Genomic DNA, 21,420 nt, shown 5'->3' on the forward strand with positions numbered 1-21,420 from the left:
AGTTAGCTCTTTTCAGCCTCACCATGTCCAGATTGTCAAGCAACATTGCAAAAGCATACACACACATATACATGTATACACATGTTCGCACATGTACACACACATATACATGCATGCTAAATTCAGGGTTTATTGTACAAAAAATTTCAAATAAAATATTAGTGATTAGGACAAATGATAATATGCCTTATTACAAAATAATACATGAACCATCACCACCCATGTTACATTTTACCTGCCTCTCCAAATGTGACCACTTAGTTTATTTTTAATTAATTGATTACCTTATTAATTCGTTTGGTGCTAATACTAGGGCTTGAACTCAGGGCCTGGCATTGTCCCAGAATTTATTTTTTGTTTCAGTTTTCTCAAGGCTAGCATTTTACTGCTTGTACCACAGCTCCATTTCTAGCTTTTTCTGGTTACTTTCAAATCAGAATCTAATGGACATTTTTTTTCTTGGTCTGCTTTCAAACCACAATCCTCAGATTTCATCTTTCTGATTAACTACTACTAAAGACATAAGCCATCAGTGTGGCTTCTACTTTTTCCTCTATATTTATCTAATGCACATACTTAAATAGTAATTTAAAACTGAGAGTATAGAAGCAAGATTTACAGTGATGATACTGTCCTGTCAGAAATTCAAGTTAGTAATGTAAATTATTCTTAAGACCATACACAAAAAATACCATATTATAGTGTAAGAGAACTCACTATTGAACATATGATCATTAAGAGCTTTCTAATAGATCCATTATTTATTGTTACCCAACATTAGAAAAATGTATGAGGCATTGGTAAAATAGAAGTCCTTTGCATGACTACATACATTCCTTGTTTTTTTTTTAAAGACACTTGCTTTCATCTAAAAAAGTAGGCCTGTCTATTGTCTTCATGTGATTTCAATAATTGAAAGTGCTTAGTGAGAAGGTCAAAATGTATTAGTAGTCCTTAACTATCAATTCTCATTTTTCTTCTTGGAGAATATAATGATCAAATCAATAATTCAGAATCAGAAATCTATAGTTCAGTATCATGCCTCCAGTGAAAGTGGATCACCAGTAAGAAATCCTCAATACCAATTTGCACAAAGTTTTGTCACAGATACAATCTCCCTGCCTTCTCTAGCTGCTTTACTACCTTCCTATTTCTTCATTATACAGGAAAAGTTGATTCACCTGATTTCAGTCATATCTGTTGCTATAATTATCAAGGAATTAGTTTATTGTCTGTAATTTGGTCAAAGTTATGTCTCTTTACGTAGGCTACTATAAATGTATTTACTAATTTCAAGTAAATACATAAATTCTATTCCCACTTTTTTAAAAAATAAAATTCTGTTTGCTCTATAAATTCATCAGAGGCATGGATTTTGTGGCTAGCTAGGTCATTGCACATCATCTGTCTCTCTCTCTCCCTTTCTTGGTTCTCATAGATAATATGATTGCTCCATAATTATCCTGATTTACTTTGCTTTCATATTTTGGTTGCATCATTTCAGTTTTTGCTCTGCCATTTCCCAAGTCATTTATATAGAAGGCGTTATTTCCTAATTTCTCATTCCTAGAATAAGCTGCACATGAAGATATCACTGGTCCTCATTGTCAGTGTGTACATTTGAATACGGAGGAACATCTTTCCTCTGCTCTCCATCAATTCCCTACTCTCCAGTTAGAATAATTTCGAATAGTAAAATTGGAAAAAGAGAAAATAAATCATGGTGAATAAACAGTTGCAGAAAAATCATTGGATATTTCTGACCAGTTCAACCAATGTGAACTATTAGGAAAATACATGGACACCACATTCCCACTCGCACTCAAAGTTTCTGGTTAGGCAATTCTTAGGAATATGAAGAACAAGATGAAAAAATAAGGAATGATATCAATTGCAAGAAAAAAATGGAGAAGGATCCAAGCAAATTTCTTCATTGGGCTGCCAAAAATATTCGGCTTACTACAGTGCGGAGACTTCTTTCCCAAAAGGCCACTCATGTGAATAGTAGGGATGACGATGAGTATACCCCTCTTCATCGAGAAGCGTACAGTGGACAATTAGACATTGTCAGTGAGTTGGTGTCTCAAGCGGTACATGCAATAATGTAGATGACTGGACACCCCTGCACAGTGCATATACGTGGAATAATACCGGAGTGACTTCTTTATTACTTCATCATGATGCAAATACCAATGCCCAACTAAAGGCCTCTTGTCCCCCTTACATCTTGCTGCTGAGAATTGAGCTAGCAAAGATACGCTGGATCTCCATCTGTTGAACCATTATATAAAACCAGGCCTGGAGAACAACATAGAAAAAATTGCATTTGATATTGCCAAAAGGATAAGTATGTATCACTACTTCTATGAAGTTGTGGAAGGCTGTACAAATTGTTCACCTATGTCCTAATGGTCGGGTTAAGTTTCTTAAATTTCAAAAATGCAAGTCGATCTTTTGTGTCCCTACAAAATATTTTCACAATCCAAATAAGAGCAATATATTTTATTTTGGTCTGTCATGGGGCTTGAACTCTGGGCCTGGGAGCTATCTCAGTGCTCTTCAGCTCAAGGTGAGCGCTCTACTACTTGAGCCTCAGCTCCACTTCCAGTTTTCTAGTGGTTTATTGGAGATAAGAGTACCACAGACTTTCCTTCCCAGGCTGCCTTGGAACCATGATCCTCAGATCTCAGCCTCTTGTGTAGCTAGCATTATAGGCATAAGCCACATGTGCCCGGCAACACCAATATTTTACTGTAAAAATTCATGGATTCCGCAGAATTCTTCCAAGTGAATTGCCTGCATTGGATGTCAAAATGTATTCAATAGTTTTTGTATACATGTATAATGATTTCTTCAGAGTTTGTGATTTTTTAATCAGAAACAATTTTAACTTACCTGTTGAAATGAGTAGTACAGAAACTAAAATATTTCTGGTGCTTGTCTGAAAAAGTATATTTTAAAATATACTATATTCTATGTTTGCATAATGTTCATAATTTACTTTATTTTCTCCTAGATATACTTTGAATTCTACATTATTTTATAATGTTTAGGTTCATTAATGTGTCCTTTCTGATTGCATTCCATATAGAAACAGTTTGATTCCTTTTTTTCTAGGTCTTAATATTATTTTTCTTTGGGATAAAATGACAATGTTGTCTAATTTGAAAAGTTTTGTAAAGTTTATGCTATGTAAACGCCTTTCTGAGGTGAATATTTAATACACTGATGTCAAACTAAATTTAATTATATGAATTACGTGTATTGTTACAGTTGAAATTTTGTAATCAACTTTTTAATAACTGTTTTTCATTTCTTGCATCTGAAGAATGAAACATATGGAATACTTCTCAAATTTTCATATTATCCTTGTGCAAGTGCCATGTTAATCTCTGCATTGTAATTTGAGTATTCGTGCTGCTGAAGCATGTAGTATCCTCTAAATTTAAGTAGTTAATGATGCAATCTTTATACAAGCCTATATCTATGGGTGCCTACTTGTAACAAAGAAACTGTATTGTTCCGAACAATGCTATTGATCTTATTTCCCTAAAATTCTGTGAATAGCAGAAAAAATTATATTGATCAGTCAATTGCTCACATTTGCAAATTTTTTGTCAATGACTATCTTAAGTCTTTTTATTTGGAATTTGATCGTACTCTCAATTATTTATAGATAGGTCCAAGGTGATGGCTTTTTCAAGAACTTATTTATCCAACTGTGTTAGCTATGTGGACCTAATGGATTCAAAGTAAGCGTTGCTTAAGAGGTACTTCTAAACTTCTTCAGCTGATATTTTCCCAAATGAGGTGTTACTGTCACAAATGTCTACCTGAGCCTTTACCCTTCTTCCATGTGGGAACAGACCCACCAGAATATCTTACCCTGACAGCATAGATTGTCTTACTAGAGCAAAACTAATCTTGGTTACAAGTGATCATAGAGAGATGAACAGTTCAAACAGAACTGTTCAGACTAGAAGGTATTTTATCAAAATATAATTGTTTATTATACATTCCATTTCAAAAGTAGCTAAAGCCAAGAAGGTAAAAAAATTGTTCATATACATGATTACTTAATGTCCTGGCCTGTCTACCATCCAACCAGGCAGGAACTTAAACTACTGCCTTTTTATCACCAAATATTTTCATAGTTGCAGGAGAAGTTCATATGTTTCTCCTCGTTATTAGGCATTAAATTGATACTGTTTTAATCACAGTGTTTCCTCTTGCCTCCATGCTGTAAATCTACAAATGGTAAAGCTTTAGGTCTAACTCTATCAAACACTAAGGTAATATAATAAGGTATAATAAGGTATAATATATAATAATAATAATAATATAATAAGGTATAATAATACTTTAAAACAGAATTGCCTTTGATACAGTAACTACAACAGAACAATGCAAACCTGTGCCTTTTAATTATATTATATATAGTTATATATTTTATATTTATATGTGCTGATTTTATATTTCACAAAGTAAAACTTACTAGAATTAGTTGATAATTGGACAAATAAATTGATATTTATTTATTCCAATAAATAGAATTGGAATATAAATAATTAGGTTTAAAATATATATTAGAATATAAAAAGTATCAATGCAATGTCTTTAGTATTAACTTGTGATATATCCTAACTGTTCTTGGTCTTCTGAATCCACATGGTAAAAAATCAATGTTTTCCTCTAATCTATAATGCATTTTACTCTGCTGCTCTGTTTATTGTTTTAACTCTCTTGTCCCAAACTGTTTTTCTCCATATTTCGGGAGCATTCCTATTGATTATACCTAAATTTTGCTAAGATGTCTAAAAAAACATTATTCTTCTGCAGTCCCCATGGGTCCTAGGATCCCAGGTCCCAGTTACCTGCATCATCAGATAACAGGGGCAAGACTTCTCACCAAGGCCCATGCGCCATGTCAGCACATAGTAATTGAAGACCAATCTCAATTTCTCATTTCCTATATTTCAGGGCCCCAATTCCTTGAAATGCTGGAATTAGCAGTAAGCAATTGTGGAATGCAAGGCAACTTGAAGAATGAAATAAGAAAATTTAAGAAAAAGTACTGTAATTAAAACATTCAACTTATAGATGACCAGCCCATATGAGTGAACAAGTTCACAATGTGTCATAAGATTATTTTTAATACCCCTCCCCTATGATTAATGAAAGATTTTATTCCAACATACGTGGCCCAAAAAATAGTTCCTTGAAGGATAGATCCATAATTGGTCTACCAAAGCCCAAAAAACTTGACTTAGAGGTCAAATGTAATTCAGAAAAATATTTGGAGCATTAAGGAGTGCTTCAAAACACTGGGACTTCAGTACAACATGGTTCTGTGGTATAAAAATGTCACTCTCAAACCAATGATAATCTACATTTAATCTTCTGAAAGTGTATTCCTTTTCAAATAAACTTTTTAAAATCACATTCGTCAAAATGACGGTTTACAAGTTGATGATACTTAGTGACATTACAAGTTTTTTAAGTGTAGGGAGCAAGTTACAATAGAGTTGAATTTTTTACACAGCACTAATGCCAAACACGTTCAACCATTCATTAAATTGTAGAAATAGTACCACCCACAATTTGTGTTTTTCAGTAAGGGCCTTCAAGAAATGTGTTAAATAGGTTAGCCTCCTAAATTTCAAACCCAAACCTGAGCTAATAAATTTCATCATTTAATAAGGTACACTTTAAAAAGTCACAAATAGTTGCCTTATCATATGTTATTTTATGTTTTCCCTCTGTCTAACATAGTAAGAAATATGACTTTAAGTCTTGAATATGGGTATTCATCAGAGATATGACAAACATAATATCTGTCTTCTATTTTTATCATATTCCTCTTTTGGGATAAATTTTAATTTTCTTCTTTTTCCAAAACTTAGAGGCAGTAGAAAATATTATTCCATGTAAAATAAAAGAATCACACCATTGTACAAAGTCATTTATAAAAATTCGTAGTTAGGAATACATTCTAAGCCATTTTTTAAACTTTCTTTTTGACTAAAGATTAATCTTCCAAATGGATGAGAATAAAATCTTGTTTAGGTGCTTCACCTCTCCAGTCTCCAGCAAATTGTTGCTGCAGATGAATCAATTATGGAAATATAAGCTGACATCAGTTCAAGAATATGCAGGATTGAAAGTCCATAGAATGCATATAAACCATTCAAAGTATTAATAGACAGTTTAACACAATAACTATCAGGAAGTTGAAACCAGAGAGGAATTATAGTAAAGACATAGAGTGAATGAAAAATGAACAAGGGGCAAGTACAGCTAGAATATTCAATGTAAACATATGATAAAGGAAGTGGTAAATTGGAAATAAATCTTGGAGAAAGGGTTGGTTGAGAATGATGGAAGGAGTGACTCAGATCTAGGAGCATTGGACAATTAGATGCACATATTTAATTGTAAAACAATTGCACAACCTTTTAAAATTCAGTTAAAAAACATAAGAAACAAAAAAACAGAAAAATCACAACCAAACAGCAATCTCCAGAGAGTATGAATATGACCTCTCAAAATTTTAATCAATTAATGAAGGGCAGTCTTGGGAAAAACAAACAAAACTGTTCAAAGAGGGAAGTTTGGCATAGGGGAGAATTTTGAACAGAATTAAATAGAATGTCTAAGGTTATAAATCACCTAAATCTGCTGCAAATAGTATCTTTCTTCTACGAGTTTTCTGTCTGAACTGGATAATCCAGTCCTGAGACACACTTGGTAGCTTGTGAGGTTAGAGTGGAAGAAACAAGATCATGAACCCATTACTCCACTGGAGAGAAAACAATACTCTATATTTTCTCTAATCTCTCTTCACTACTCTTTCTTCATACTTTTAAGTCAATTGATTTTGAATTATATTTTTCCTTCTTTCTTCTGGCAAAGTAATTCATTAAATATTATTTGCCATTTTCTTCTTTCATGCTGTTTAATTGGCCAAGTGAGTCCATTAAATATCCCTCTTGCATTTGGTTGCAATGAAACAACATTAATGTTAATGAGGAGAAATCTAATGTAAAACTTTGTCTCCAGAATACAGCCCTAGAAGCTGTGATCACAAATATTTGGCTATTTTTTCTTTTACCTTAAAAGATTTCTTGTGTCTAAAATGCCCACAAAAATAAGTACTCCATCACTTGTTGGTTCAATCAGAATTGTCTAAGCTCAAAGATATATTTTCCTAACAAGATGATGATAGGAAACAAAAAATACTGCACTTTTATCTTCTCTCTTAAGATTCTCCTTAGATACCATATTAGGAACAGTGAAGTTATTCTAGGCAAAATTATTTCAATAGATTATTTTTCTCTTGGTCTTGCATTTGTTCACCAAGATGGATGGAGGAGAATAGAATTAAATGACCCATACCTTGGAAGACAGTGTCTGTTACAAAAGGACAATGTTTCTATTTCCTACTTCTATGTCCTCCTCTTAGCTCTTGCCGGAGTTCCAATTAATCACAGCTTCTTGGCTTCATGTCTAGTGAAGCTGAAGGACTATATGGGCTCCACCACTGTGAAATCTTCATTATTTCTCTTTTAAAACTCTTTAAGTTGCCTCATTTGGATGTGGAATTTATTTTCATGTCTTCATTCAATCAGTTCTGCATTGTAGTGAGCCAAATAGGCTCTGTAAACTCACTTTTGGGAGTAAAAATACTAACACAATTTATATCAAAAAGTTTTGGCCTCTCCTTCACTGCTGAATACAATATACTTAGCTAAGTCTTCTAAGAAAACTTTTTTTATTAACTTTTCCATTTGCTCAATTCTTGTCTGAACTTTTTGGCATATGTAATAACAGAAGTCTTCACTATCTCATATTAATAAGGATATTACTTTTGTAAGCCACTTAGAAATGTGAAATCATTGGTTTGAAGTATCCAATCAGATTTTTTTCTGTGTTTCACTGCTTCACATCAAAAGATTTTGTGGAAAGTGTTACAAACAAAAATGTGTAATCCCAACACCTTCTTTCATTGTGAAGAGCACTTTGTCCCTAAATATTTTGACTCAAATTATCTTTTTCAGATAATTACTCTTTGGTAATTAAAGGTAAATTCACAAATTTTGATGCCTTATTTTTTTTAAGAACTTTGAATTTAAATTCCAATACAACCTTGTTTCAAACAGTGAAAATATATTTCCTGGTTAAGGACAATTCCAAGGAACCCTACAGGATTTACATGTTTGTTTGTTTAGTGTGAAAAAGAGCCATCTTAATACACATTGCTCCCTCTCTACTCTACTAAATCTCCTTGGATTTCTTTGCATGAAAGACTATTCTTCCAGGCAATTTAAATTTTCGTAATAGGCTAAGTTGTTAAAATTTTGAACAATTAAAATTTACCTGTCATAACTTTAAAACTCTTGAAAATCCTTTATCAGAACCGCTAATTCACCAATCCTAATTCCACCATTACCATCAAAAAGTTAACATGCTATTTTCATGATATCGTATCCAGGCAGCTATTATATTCCAGTGGCTTTGTTATCCGTATATATAACCATATTAGCTGATGCTAAGCACAATTAATTCCAAGATATGGAACCAGATTTTTTCATTTGTGGTTGTTGTTTTTGATGAACTATGTGATTTCTGTTTTCTTTGGGGTTTCCCCCTGTGGTTTATCCTTCTGATATATCATTTTGTATTGTATATACATTTACCTTAATTAGCGAAGGGAAGAGGAAAAGCATAATGGTGAGCCAATGGACAAAAGGCAAACCAATGCAATAGCAATACTCACAAGACAATATATTGGAAATGTACATTACAACTTGTGAGGGATGAAGGGGTGAAGGAAAACTGTGAAAAAAATGAGAAAAGGTTAACAAATTTGAAAAGTTATGATTTAATACCTTACAATTACTGTAACCCCACTGTACATCAGTTTGATAATAAAATTGAAAAATAAGCTGCGTAAAATATAATTTCACTGTATTGGCACAGGAAATAATATTCTTTATGTAGTAATATTTTAAAAATCAATACTATTTGGCATCTAATTTGTATTAATTACCCCTTATTTATCAGAGGGTCATCAACTTGAATGTTATCCAACTAGACAATATTTTCACAATATACTTGCCAAATTTTTCAAAAAAGAATAAATTTAGTACTTTCTCATTATAAAACAGAAAACTGTTTAAAATGCTATGGAAACCCATAACTTTTAAAAGTAAGTTGTTAAGAGGACAGAATATATGTGTTCTTCAAAATTTCTATGACTAATAACTACTCATTTTTAAATTCTCAACATTCCTGAGAGATTCTAAACAGTACCTGTTTGCATGTTATATAATTGTGCAATAAATGTAGTTTCCAATGGGGTGTTACAGACTGAGAAGTCAACAGAAAAATAACCACATTGTGGTAGAGGATAAAACTATGAAACATGTGTAATAATTATTTCTTCAAGAGTAAGCTATTGTTTAACAGCGTAAGCTATTATTTTTATGACTATCAATCCCAAGATTTATGCCATAAAATCATCCTAGCCCAACAGTTTCCAACTTTTAAGGGGCACCTTAAAATTCCTTAATTCACATCATGAATACTTTATCTCTATTTTGAAAAAATACTACACCTCTGCTAATGTGACGCCCTCCTTGTTCTGAAAAGAACACCACAATACATTGATCTGCATCATTTTTCCTCCACTGGTATTCTTGAGATCAGAACACTTGCAAATATTATTTATATTTATACTTTTTTAACTATCATAGATATTCAGGATGCTAAGATAAAAAAATTATGGTTCAAAGCCCACCCAGGCAGGAAGGTTTCTTAGAATCTTATCTCCAAAAAAATTCTCCACAAAAGCCAGACTCAAGTGGCACTGAGGTTGAAGTGTTAGGGCACGAGACTTGAGCATCAACAGGCTCAGAGACACTGTACAGGCCAAGAGTTCAAGCTCTAGGATGAACCAATAAAACAAAAACAAAATTGAAAAGAAACCCCAAACCTAGCATTTTTCTCCATGTATACAGAGGCACGTAAATAAGGAAATGACTTCCTGTTTTACATATAGGTAGAAGAAAGAAGATGTCACACAATTACTCTCTTCATACCATATTAAACCAAACCCTTAAAAAATTGTTTTTTCTAAATGTATAAATTAATGTCATCCATTTTTTGGCAACTCTGTCTAGATTATTCACATTTACATAGTATACATGAACTGTGGGAATTGTCTATTAACTATGTTCTAATTATAACTCTCTTGAAAGAATATCTAGACAAATAGAATGCCAGAATCATTTGTGAATTTAACAATTAATCCCTCTACTTAAAAATAATTTTGTAGTATACTATAGAATATGAAATTACAAATAAAACCAAAAAATATATTTTAAATCTAAATTCTAATTTAACAAGGTCTACAAAGTCCTACATTAGACGAACTTTGCTATTTCTCCAGATTTAAGCTTTTGTAATCCTTCAACATTAATTTGGAATCCAACAGAATGAGGCTGACTTACTTTTGCAAATTTTTGGATGGGAATCATGAGCTATTTTTCATCTAGGAATGTTCTGTAATGATGAGAGCATTTAAAACACAAGTGAGGATATATATGAGTTGCATTCAATAGGAAACTTGACTTCTCAAAACATAATGACAAAATTAGCCCAAACTTCCAACTGTGTATTCCTTTTTTGTTGTTTGGTTTGTTTTACTGAGTCAAAATTATTCTACCTGGTCCAGGGAAGGTATCGTTATGTAATTCCACTCTCTAATCTCCTGTTTGAGTGCTAGAATTCCAAGCTTGTAGCACTTTGCCCTGCCATAGTTTGTTTATTTAATCTAGAAACAGACTAGCAATTCTGAACTTCTCCTATGATCTTATCCACTAGACTGAATGCTCAGACTGTTTATGTACTATTTTCAAAGATGTTTTAACATTTGACACAGGATATGAACATTTTCAGATGCACCTGCAGGGTTCCCTGATTCATTCCACCATGGATCCTATAATAATAATGATTACTTGACTTTCTTACTATCTCTGGTCCCTACCTATGTAATATTCTCAACTTCTGGGGGAATGTTCACTTGAAGGCTTTCTAATATTTAAAATTATCATTTGATTCTAATCTTACTCAGGACTTATTTTCTATTGTTTTCTAACTTTTCTACATATTCTGAGAGTTGTTTCATTTGTGTCTTTTTGTGTGCACCTATAAGTGCCTCTGTGTGTATGTGTATGTTCGTATGTATGTATGCAAGAACCTAAAGCTGTTATTCAGCAATGTTGCTCGTGACTGGTATTCCAGCTTTTGGCTGATTAATTATAGGTAGTGTCTCAAAGCCTATACTGTCCAAGATGGATGCAAATTGAACTTCCCAGACTCCTTTACATTCTTAGGTTTTATTTTTCCAGGAGTATCAACTTTTAAACTTCAAACACTTTTGCGAATGTAAAGTCTAACCTGTAGCCCAGATTTTTAACTCAAGAATTCATATAAAGATAGATGAACATATACATTACATATCCTGAGTGTACACTGTTAGAAATGTGATCATAAACCAAGTTGTTGTGAAATCTGAGGATTGGGGTTTAAAGTCAGCACGGGTAGGAAAGTCCTGGAGACTCTTTTCTCCAATAATTACTAGAAAATTGGAAGTGGCACTGTGGCTCAAGTGCAAGAGCCCTAGCCTTGAGCTGCGTTTCAGAGGGACAGCAACCTGTCCTATATTTCAAGTGCCACAAACAACAAAAACAACAACAAAAAGAATATAAGAAAAGGAAAGAATAAGGAATGTGATCTTAGCCACCAGGTTCATTGCTGGTATAATTCCTGTTCTCTCAAGATGGATTCTTTTTTTCCAGTTACGTGTAGACTCTCCTATATCTGACTTGCATTGGAAACAGAATCATTCTTCCATTCTCCTTTTTGCACATTTACGTGATTAGCAAGCGTGATTTAGAAAGGCAGTGGCCTCATGCTTCATGTTCCACTTAGGAGTAATGCTTTCTCTATATCACTCTCATAAATCTACATATTGGATTTGGCTTTATTTTTTCAATGTTTTCTTATTTGTTGAGTCTTCTATATTTTATTGAACACTTATACATAAACACAGAACTTCTTTTTCTCTTATAATTGCTATTGTTTGTCTTACTCTTAACTCATGTACACTTGGGAAATTCATGTGCAGCACATAGACTCACAAAAATGATCTGAGAACCTTCTTCCCATTTAAAATTCACCTTAATTTACAGAGCACATAGGAAGTTTGAACAAAATGTTCTCATGGATAATGTATTTATAAGCAATTTAAATTTCATTTCTCTTTACTAAGTTGTCTCTGAAACACGTGTTACCTCATGGCCAAAAGTATCTTTGTGCTATTTCAATGAAGCAAGAAAACATTCATTTTTTTTCCGGAGCAGCACCATAGGTTGTTACTGGAAGTAAGTGGAAGTAACTGTTACTGGATGTGGAAACTGATCCCAGGAGAGGAATTGAACATAGAGAAATGACAAAGTTCAAGTTAACTATTGCTTTCTTTTTTACTGTATAAGAAAAGGATCCTAGGCTGGAAGGAAATTCTGTCCCTGACTTTTGTGAGTGTGTCCTTTACTCATATAAAACTTGTCTGTGAACTTCTGGTTGAGAGTATTACAAAAGGAAACAATGTGTCATTTGAAGGCCAGTATAGAACAAAAGGAAGTCACTTTATTTTAAAAATGTTCTACTGCAAAGAAGCAAAGATATGGAGGCTTTAAATTGTCTTATGGATGGATGTTTCACTCCTGAGATGATTCTCTTGTTGCAGGAATCAGTTATCAATTCCTTTAGTCAAGTCCTGAGTTTTCCATAGCAATAAGGATTCCAAAAAAGCAGGATCCAGTGAGTATGATAAGCAAAAGCAGCCTATTTTCAGACCACCACTATTTTAAGGAGAGTCCCAAAGAAATACCCAGGGTTTGTTTTGTTTCCTTGTTTATTTAGTTTGTGCTGGTTCTGGGGCTTGAACTTAGAGACTGGCCACTGTCCCTGAACAGTTGTCTTTCTTTCCCACCTGGCCCAAAGCTAGTACTCCGCTGCTTGAGCCAAACCTCCACTTCGGGATTTTTGGTGTTTAATTACAGATACGGGTTGACAGACTCTCTTTCCTGGGTTGGCTTTGAACTAAGACAATAAGAAAGCTAAGTGACATCAACTGTATGTACTTCTCTTTTGAACCAAGAAATATTAGATGAAGTTTATTATAAAGTTACTATTTGACAATTTTTAAAAAAGAGAATATGTTTAGCAAAGAAGCCATAACAAATAACTCAGCAAAAGTAGGTGAACTACTCAATCATTTGGGAAGATTACTATTGACTTCATCATTCCTTTGAGGGAAAATTAAAGCCATATTTGTAATTTTTTGTTGGTTGTGATTATTGAATATTGATCCTTGGCATTGTCTCTCAGCTCTTCAGCACAAATTGAGCACTCTACCACTTTAGCTACAGCACCACTTCCGAGTATCTGGAGTTAATTGAAGGTAAGTGTTTCATGGACTTTCCTGACCAGGCTGGCTTTGAACCACAATCCTCTGGTCTCAACCTCCTGAGTAGCTAGGATTACAGACATGAGCCACCAACACCCGGCTCATATTTGCATTTCTGTGCACTTAATGTCACTATGTAGACAAAGAATGGAAATCTGAACCAAATGATGTGACATTGAAGCTTGCCAGAATGATTGAGTTAGCAAAAAATATGTCCTCCTTTCCCATTTTGTTACATTAATGACCCATGAGCTATGGGACTCTTACATTAGCATCCTCTTCCATCTTTGTAGGTGTATTTAGTATCAGAAACTGTTCACAGAGAAATATAGAAAGACAGATTTTTAGAAAGCAAAGGATATCAGGTGGGAAAGAACAGCATAGAAGGAGATACATTTATCACACAGAGATTAAGAACTAGCCTAGGAGATTTGGAATGCTAAAGGCAATGAGGAATAAGCCTATTTGATAACTAGTTCTTCAATATCCAAAAATGGTTTCCTAGAACGGTTTCTGCTATACCTTAGTTACGATCATTTTTTCTTTCCATCTGGAGTTATTCCTTCTCTTCTGTCACAACTGTTAATTAGCCTCTGCCCTTTTGGTGCGAAGACTTGCAAAAAGAGTTTCCAAATCTCACTTAGACTGTTGTTGTTGTTGCTACTTTTGTTGTTTTGGCAGTCCTGGAGCTATAACTCGTGCTTGGGAATTTTCCTCAGCTTTATTTTTTTTCCTCAAGGCTAACCATCCACCATTTGAGGCACAGGACCACTTCCAGTGTTTCCTTTGCAATTTATGTGGTACTGAGGAATTGAACCCAGGGTTTCATGCATGCTAGGCAATCACCAAACCATGAAGCCACATTCCCAGAACCCTAAATGACTTTCTTAAGATGGCATTACATTTTCATTCTGTAACTATGTATCATAATTTTAACCAGAAATTTTTGCTAGAAAAGAGCATTGAACACAGTACTGAGTCCAGTAAGGCTAGTTGGATAATGGATTACTGTCACAGTGTAGTCAGGGCACAGAGGGAATTACCTCATGGAGCTGGTACAACATAGTGAGCAAGACAGAGCCTGACCCACAGTCTACCTCCAGAATGAGAGGGCCACCTTGGTTTCAACCATATGGAGATGCTGGGCCACCTCCTCCAGCACCCATTGAATCAGTTCCTGAGAGAGAAAGAGAAAGAAAGAAGGTCAGAATTACACTTAAGCCAGGTGCCGGTGGCTCAGGCCTATAATCCTAAGTATAATGGAGGCTGAGATATGAAGATCGTGGTTTATAGCCAGCCCGGCAGGAACACCTGTGAAACTCTTATCTCCAAAAACCACCAGAAAACTGGAAGTGGTGCTGTGACGCAAGTGGTAGAGTGCTAGCTTTGAGCTGAGGAGCTGGGGGAGCTGCCCCAGGCCCAAAGTTCAAGCCCCATGACTGAAAAGAAGTGGACTTCCCACCACAAGAAGTGGATTGAATTGCACCCATTGTCCTAAGGAGCATGGCAGAGAAGTCAGACAGAGCTTCCTGTCAGCTAGGAGTCATTAGTAGGTCACCTGGCTTCTCTGTGCCTCAGTTTCCCCAGCTTCAAAAGTGAACAAAATGAAGGATCCCGTTACTCATAGGGATAGGATAATAAAGAAAAAGAGCCATGTTTTGTTTCATAATCCTATACCTGTTTCACCATTAATAACACACACTATCTGAGATCTTTCTGGGAATCTTCCTATCATATAGTCACAGAATTGCCAAGAACAGGACCAGATGGCCCCTCCCTCTGTGCCTGTCCCTGCTCCAGAGATCCCTCTGTATTAATCCCTTGTTTCCTCAACTGTACCATTAGGAGATTGAAGTCCAATGGTTGAGGCCCAACCCAGAGCTTCACCTCTGGTCAAGAATCAGCTGCCATGGACTGAGTTTGGGACAATCCATCTAAACTAATGACTGAGCGTGGTGCTACATGTCTACCATCCCAACTACAGAAGACCAGGCCTGGTGGATCATGCCTGTCACAGATAGGAGGACCATGATCCAGCCCAGCCTGAGCATATATTAATTCTCCATCTCAGAAATGCCCAAGACAGAAATGCTTGACTCGCATTGTAGAAGACCTGACTGGCAAGCCTTAGGTCTTTAGGTCTAACCCTAATATACCAAAAGAACCAGAGTCCCAGTGCCAGAGGCTCATGCCTATAATCCTACATACTCAGGAGGCTGAGATCTGAAGATCACAGCTCAAGATTTAAGATAGGGTTGGCCTCGCCCATCAGACGTCATGATGAGAAGACCCAGAGTCTGACCTATGCTGTTGCACTCCATACTAGCAGAACTCATATCCTTACTAAGTGTTGGTCATGCTCTCTGTCCCCCTGGGAAGCCATCCCCTGCAGGACACACTCCCATGTCCTCTAAATCTCCCACTGCCACCAATCAGGCTCAAGGGAGTACCCAGCTCCATTGCACACAGAACCCTTGTTCTTGTAATTTAACAGTGCTGTGTCCCCTTCAAGCCTCTCACCTTTCCAGGCCCCCAGACCTCAGCTGTGAAGCCCATACATGCCTCAAAAATAGCAGTAGAATTTACCAAAACATTCTTCCTCCTGGTTACAACCCAATTCTACACACACACACACACACACACACACACACACACACACACACACACACACACACACACACACACACACACACACACACACATTCAGACCGGTGACAGAAGACTCATCCATGCAGCACCTGCAATTTGCCAACTGATCACTCACCTGAGCACAGTCAGGCTGTACAAGGAAAAAGATTTTCTCTCTCTCTCTCTGTCTCTCTGACTATGTCTCTGTTTCTCTGTCTCTATGTCTTCAGGTGAAAGGTTGACCGAACACAGAACACAAGGGTTCACACAGCAAGGGTGTCTATCTTCTGCATCCAACACCTCCCATCCCCAGAAAAAAAGAAAAAGACCCCACAAGGCAGGTGTAGACATGCTCCTCCCCACCTCTGACTAAAGCCACCGGGTTTTCACCAGGGAGAGGAAGGGTGCAGATGTGCGGCAGTGTGGCTCCCACTACTCCAGGCCAGGGGATCTGTGGCGCCCACTCCTCACTCAACCATATATCTCCCCGTTTCCTGGGATACTAGCTGCTGGGGATGGGGGTGAGATCCTCGGGTCAACACCCACCCCGACCCCTGGGGCACATTTGTGGCAGGGCGTGGGCCAGACTGTGGGGCACAGGGGAGGCGCGGGTCCAGGTCAGAGAGGAGGGGATATGAGGTGCAAGGTGCAGGGATGTGTGGCAGCCACTCACATGTGTTGCTGGCAGAAGCTGTTGGCAGCTGCTACAGGTGTGGCAAGCAGCAATGGCAGAGGACTGACACACACTCAGGCCCTGAGCAGAGGACAGGGGAGCAAGGACCAGGTCCTGGCCGCAAGCTGGCTCCTGGCCCACCATTGCACCATTGCCTGAGAAAACCATGGGTCTGAGCCCACAGCACCAAGTTTGAAATGCTGCTCCATGGGGAAGGGGGTGAGGGGGCCAGGGCTCAGGCAGACACATGATGGGCCTGAGGAAGGCCTTTCCTCCTAGGCCTCGAGTATCTTGCTCACCACTCAGCCACCTCTACCTTCCTCAACTGCTGGAAGTGGTGTCAACAAACAGAGGGAATTATGGTGCTACTGGTCGGCATGGAATGTGGGCGTGGCCACCATTCTTGTATCCCATTGGTCAGAAAGAACCATGAAACAATGGGGGTGTGGCTGGAATCCTGTGATGCAGGTAGAATGACGCAGCCCATTCCCCAGGGAACTCTGTCCATGACAGTTGGGGACAAGAGGGTGACCTGCTTTAGCCGGATGGCTGCACAGATTGTTGTCTATGTCTGTTTGTTCCCAGACCTTGAACTCAGGATCTGGGCACAATCTGTGAGTTGCTTTTGATCAAAGCTAGCTCTCTACCACTGGAGCCACATGGCTTTACTTCTGGCTTTGTTGGCACTAGTTTGACAGGAGTCTCAAGGGCTTTCCTGTCTGGGGTGACTTTGACCATGATCCTCCTTTCACAAACTTGTAAGTTTTAAGGAGGACTGCTGAGAGCCACTGATGCCTGACTAATCATTGGTTTTGCTGATGTTCTTGGACAGACCTGTGAGTTCCCTATCCTCAGGTTGAAGTGGTAGGAGCTGGAGCACACAGTTTGAATCCTGGTCCTACCACCAACAAATGGCAGGAGATCCTATGAAACTCATTCCTATTCATATGACTACCAAAGGAATGTGATGTATATCATGATTAAATGGGCAGTACTTGAATGATTTGAGGATAAAACTATACACAATTACATTATAGGACACTGGTCGATATTAATTAATACTTTATGAAGCATTTAAACAATCACATTCATTAAATGGAGGCCAAATGAAATACCTACGAATTGGGCATCACATAGCATGGAGATGCTATTTTTTTTCTGCCAGGACTGGAATTTGAACTGATGGCCTAGGTATCCCTGCTGTTGCACTGTGTAGAAAGAGGAAGCTTGCCTCCTTGAATTCAAGAAATTCAAAGTCTGTTCCTTAGGCCTGAAATCGATGCCCACCACTAGAAAACATCCTATTTGTGTACATTTTAAATATATGATTTATATTTATATACATATGTTGATTCTATATTGCATTCAGTGTAGTTATTTATTTTATTTTTTGTTTTATTCATGTATTGACTTCTCATTTTATTGACTAATATGACTCATAGAACAGTGATTACATTGATTACATAGGATATAGGTTTGCATATGTATTGCACATCCTTCCTGACACCCAGGACTTTCACAGAAAAGGAAAACGTGTCAGCATCAACTTCTTACTACATGATTCATTTTTTGGGAGTGCTGGCATCTGAACTCACAGCCTACAAGGCCCAATTCATGAATGGGTGAGTGTCAGCCTGGCATCCTGTGGCAAATTGAGCTGACAGGCAGCTCTGAGTACCTGAAATCGAGCCCCAGCGGTTGACAAAATAAGAACAGATTGACATGCAGATGGTAGTACACTAATAAATATATATCTTTATAGAGTGCCAGAGATGTCTATACATTATTCGGTATTATAGACTACATTCCTACCAATACTTGGGTATTTATAATGCCTCCATATAATTAATGTTATTGTTTTCATTCTTAACAAACTCTTAAGTAAATCAATCAGTATCCTGAAATTATTACATTCTGTAAGTAATAGTATTATTTTAATGCTTCATAAATATTAAATAAAATCAGTCTTCTGAAATTATGCTGTCTAATTTTATAGGAGCATCATTCACCATCAATTCATTCAACCTTGACATTGATAATATTCCCTTGTTATTCCCATGGATGGGAACGAGTCTCTTAGTATCTCCTGCCATTGATTGGTGTCAGGACTAGGATTTGAAATCAAGGCCTACATTGCCACGTGGACCTATGACTTCCTCAATAGTCTGACAACCTTCAGCAATGCAAGGTGAAGTACCCTTTGCAACAGTGTCATTCAGACCCAGGAGGGTCACCGTGCAAAGGAAGAAAACATAAAAAGGCCATCTTGCTGCATTTTTTCTGTACATTTTTGCCACACAAGGCTTGGGGGTCTAGGATCTCAGGATCTACTGTATGTCCAGTGGCTGCACCCCAGCATAGGGTGTCGAAGCTGAGGCAGAGTTACCACAACCTGAGTTCAAACCCCCTACTGAGCAAAAAATAATGAAAAGAAATTAGCTCCCTTGCTTGCAATTCACCCCGTTTTTCTGCCAGGCTATGGATTTGAACTCAAGTTCTGGGGAAATCTGCAGCACTGTGTTAGAAGGGCAAGCTCACCGTACTTGAAGATAAGAAAGTCAGGCCTGTACTCTAAGCCAAAATTCAAGCCCCAGCCTTGGAAAACATACTATTTATATACATTGAAAATGCAGGATTTGTACTTACCTATGGGTGTTCAGTCCATACACGTTTGGTGTGGTTGTTCCTTGTACTTTTTGTTTTATTCATTTATTTACCATTGAATTTACTATGATGACACCCATTCCCTTTATTATATTGATGACATCCTATCACATGGAATCTAAATTTGTAGAAGTGTTCTCCATCATGCCTAACACCCAGGACTCTCAGAGAAAAGGAAAAAGGTTTCACACTTGGTTTCTTACTGCCTGATCCAATTGTTGGTAGTGCTGGGATCTGAACTCAGGGCCTAGCAGGACCAATTGGTGAATAGTTCAAAGTGACCACACCAGCCTGTGAGGCACTAAGGAGGTAGGCCATTCCGAGGACCTGAGATGAAGCCCTGGTTGGGGCCAATATAGTCATAAATTCATCATTTAAACAGAGGATCTATATTTCCATACATGGATGGGCAGCACCTTGCATTCGGTGTAGTCATTCTTTTATTTTGTGTCTTATTCATTGATGTATTGTGTATTTTCTTGAGTATAGGATAACAGATATAACTGTGGTGACCTGGATGACAAACTATTCCCATGAGTATAGAGTTCCATATACATTCTCCATCCTAGCTGAGACCCAGGACTTGCACAGCACAGGAAAACTGGTGCAATGACTGGCTTCTCACATCAGGGTGAATTTTGGCAGTGCTGGGATTTGAACTTTGGGCCTAGGAGGCCCAACTGCCCAATGGGTCCATGTGATCACACCAGACTGTGAGCCACTAAGGAGCTGGTCGGTTCCCAGGAACAGAGATCGAGCAACGGGGGGGCCACAATTGTCCTGAATGCATCATTTAAACATGGGATGTATACTCAAATCTATGTGTGGACTGCATTGTGCATTTAGTGTAGTTATTCTATTTTGTATGCTATTCATGGATGTATTGTGTATTTTCTTCAGTATATGATGACAGGTATAACTGGGCTCACATGATAACAACCTATTTCCGTGGCCACAGGGTGGCCCATGCATTCTTCATCCTAGCTGAGACCCAGGACTTACACAGGAAAGGAACACAGGTGCAACAATTGGCTTCTGACATCAGGATGAATCTTTTGGCACTGCTGGGATCTCAACTCCGGGACTAGCAGACCCAATTGACGAATGGGTCCATGTGAGCACACCAGTCTGTGATCCACTAAGGAGTAAGGCCATTCCCAGGACCTGAGATGGACCCCCAGGTGAGGGTGTGGGGGGAGGGCACACAGCAGTCATCCATTCATAAGTTGAAGGTAGTATGCAAATAAGTACACAATTGTATAGAGTAGGAGAGATGATAACCTGTGATGGAATCCAATCTACCATGTGTCTACTGATTTTTGGATCTTTCCAGATGTCTTCATTTCATGACTGTGATGATTATTGTCATGCTTAATCAACACTGCTTTACAAATAAGTGATACCCCATGAGTCTTGCCTATCATTTCCTAGTCACATCATGCATTAACTACTTATTCGATGATATCAATCGCATTCCATGACTTTTCCTGTATCTCAGGATTTCCCGCCATTGCTTTCTCATGGGGGTGGGCTGAATTCAAGCCTCAGGCATGGAAAACATACTCCGTATATACATTTTAAAGACAGGATTTATACTTCCATACAGATGGTCAGTAGATACCGTGTTTGGTGTGGTAGGATTTATACTTCCATATAGATGTTCAGTCCATATCACGTTTAGTGTGGTCATTCATTTGATTTCTTTTTTATTCATTTATTTACGATTTATTCATTGACTTTCATGACACCTATACCATTTATTACATTGTTTACATCATATTACATACCATCTAGATTTGTAGATGTGTTCTCCATCATGCCTGACACCCTGGACTCTCCCAGAAAAGGAAAACATATATCACACTCTGCTTCTTACTCAAAGATTAAATATTTGGCAGTGCTGGGATCTGAACTCAGGGCC

At 37.3% G+C, this 21,420-nt stretch overlaps 1 long non-coding RNA gene and 2 pseudogenes across 1 annotated transcript; 1 reads left to right on the forward strand and 2 right to left on the reverse strand.

Moving 5' to 3' along the window:
- LOC138813056 (ankyrin repeat domain-containing protein 49 pseudogene) overlaps positions 1–2,409 on the forward strand; it is a 95,698-nt pseudogene extending 93,289 nt beyond the window's left edge.
- Positions 2,410–3,332: 923 nt separating this feature from the next.
- On the reverse strand, positions 3,333–3,429 carry LOC138813066 (U6 spliceosomal RNA; annotated as a pseudogene).
- A 5,366-nt stretch (positions 3,430–8,795) lies between these two features.
- LOC138813048 (uncharacterized) lies at positions 8,796–17,153 on the reverse strand. The gene is made up of 4 exons (XR_011367705.1): positions 16,836–17,153; positions 14,578–14,711; positions 10,512–10,563; positions 8,796–8,835 (listed from the first exon to the last, which is right to left on the reverse strand). It is a non-coding gene; the product is annotated as an uncharacterized lncRNA (long non-coding RNA).
- Positions 17,154–21,420: the final 4,267 nt, after the last annotated feature.

The sequence above is a fragment of the Dipodomys merriami genome, unplaced genomic scaffold (genome assembly GCF_024711535.1).
Source record: "Dipodomys merriami isolate MVZ:Mamm:240054 unplaced genomic scaffold, mDipMer1.0.p SCAF_58, whole genome shotgun sequence".
NCBI classification, from domain to species: domain Eukaryota; kingdom Metazoa; phylum Chordata; class Mammalia; order Rodentia; family Heteromyidae; genus Dipodomys; species Dipodomys merriami.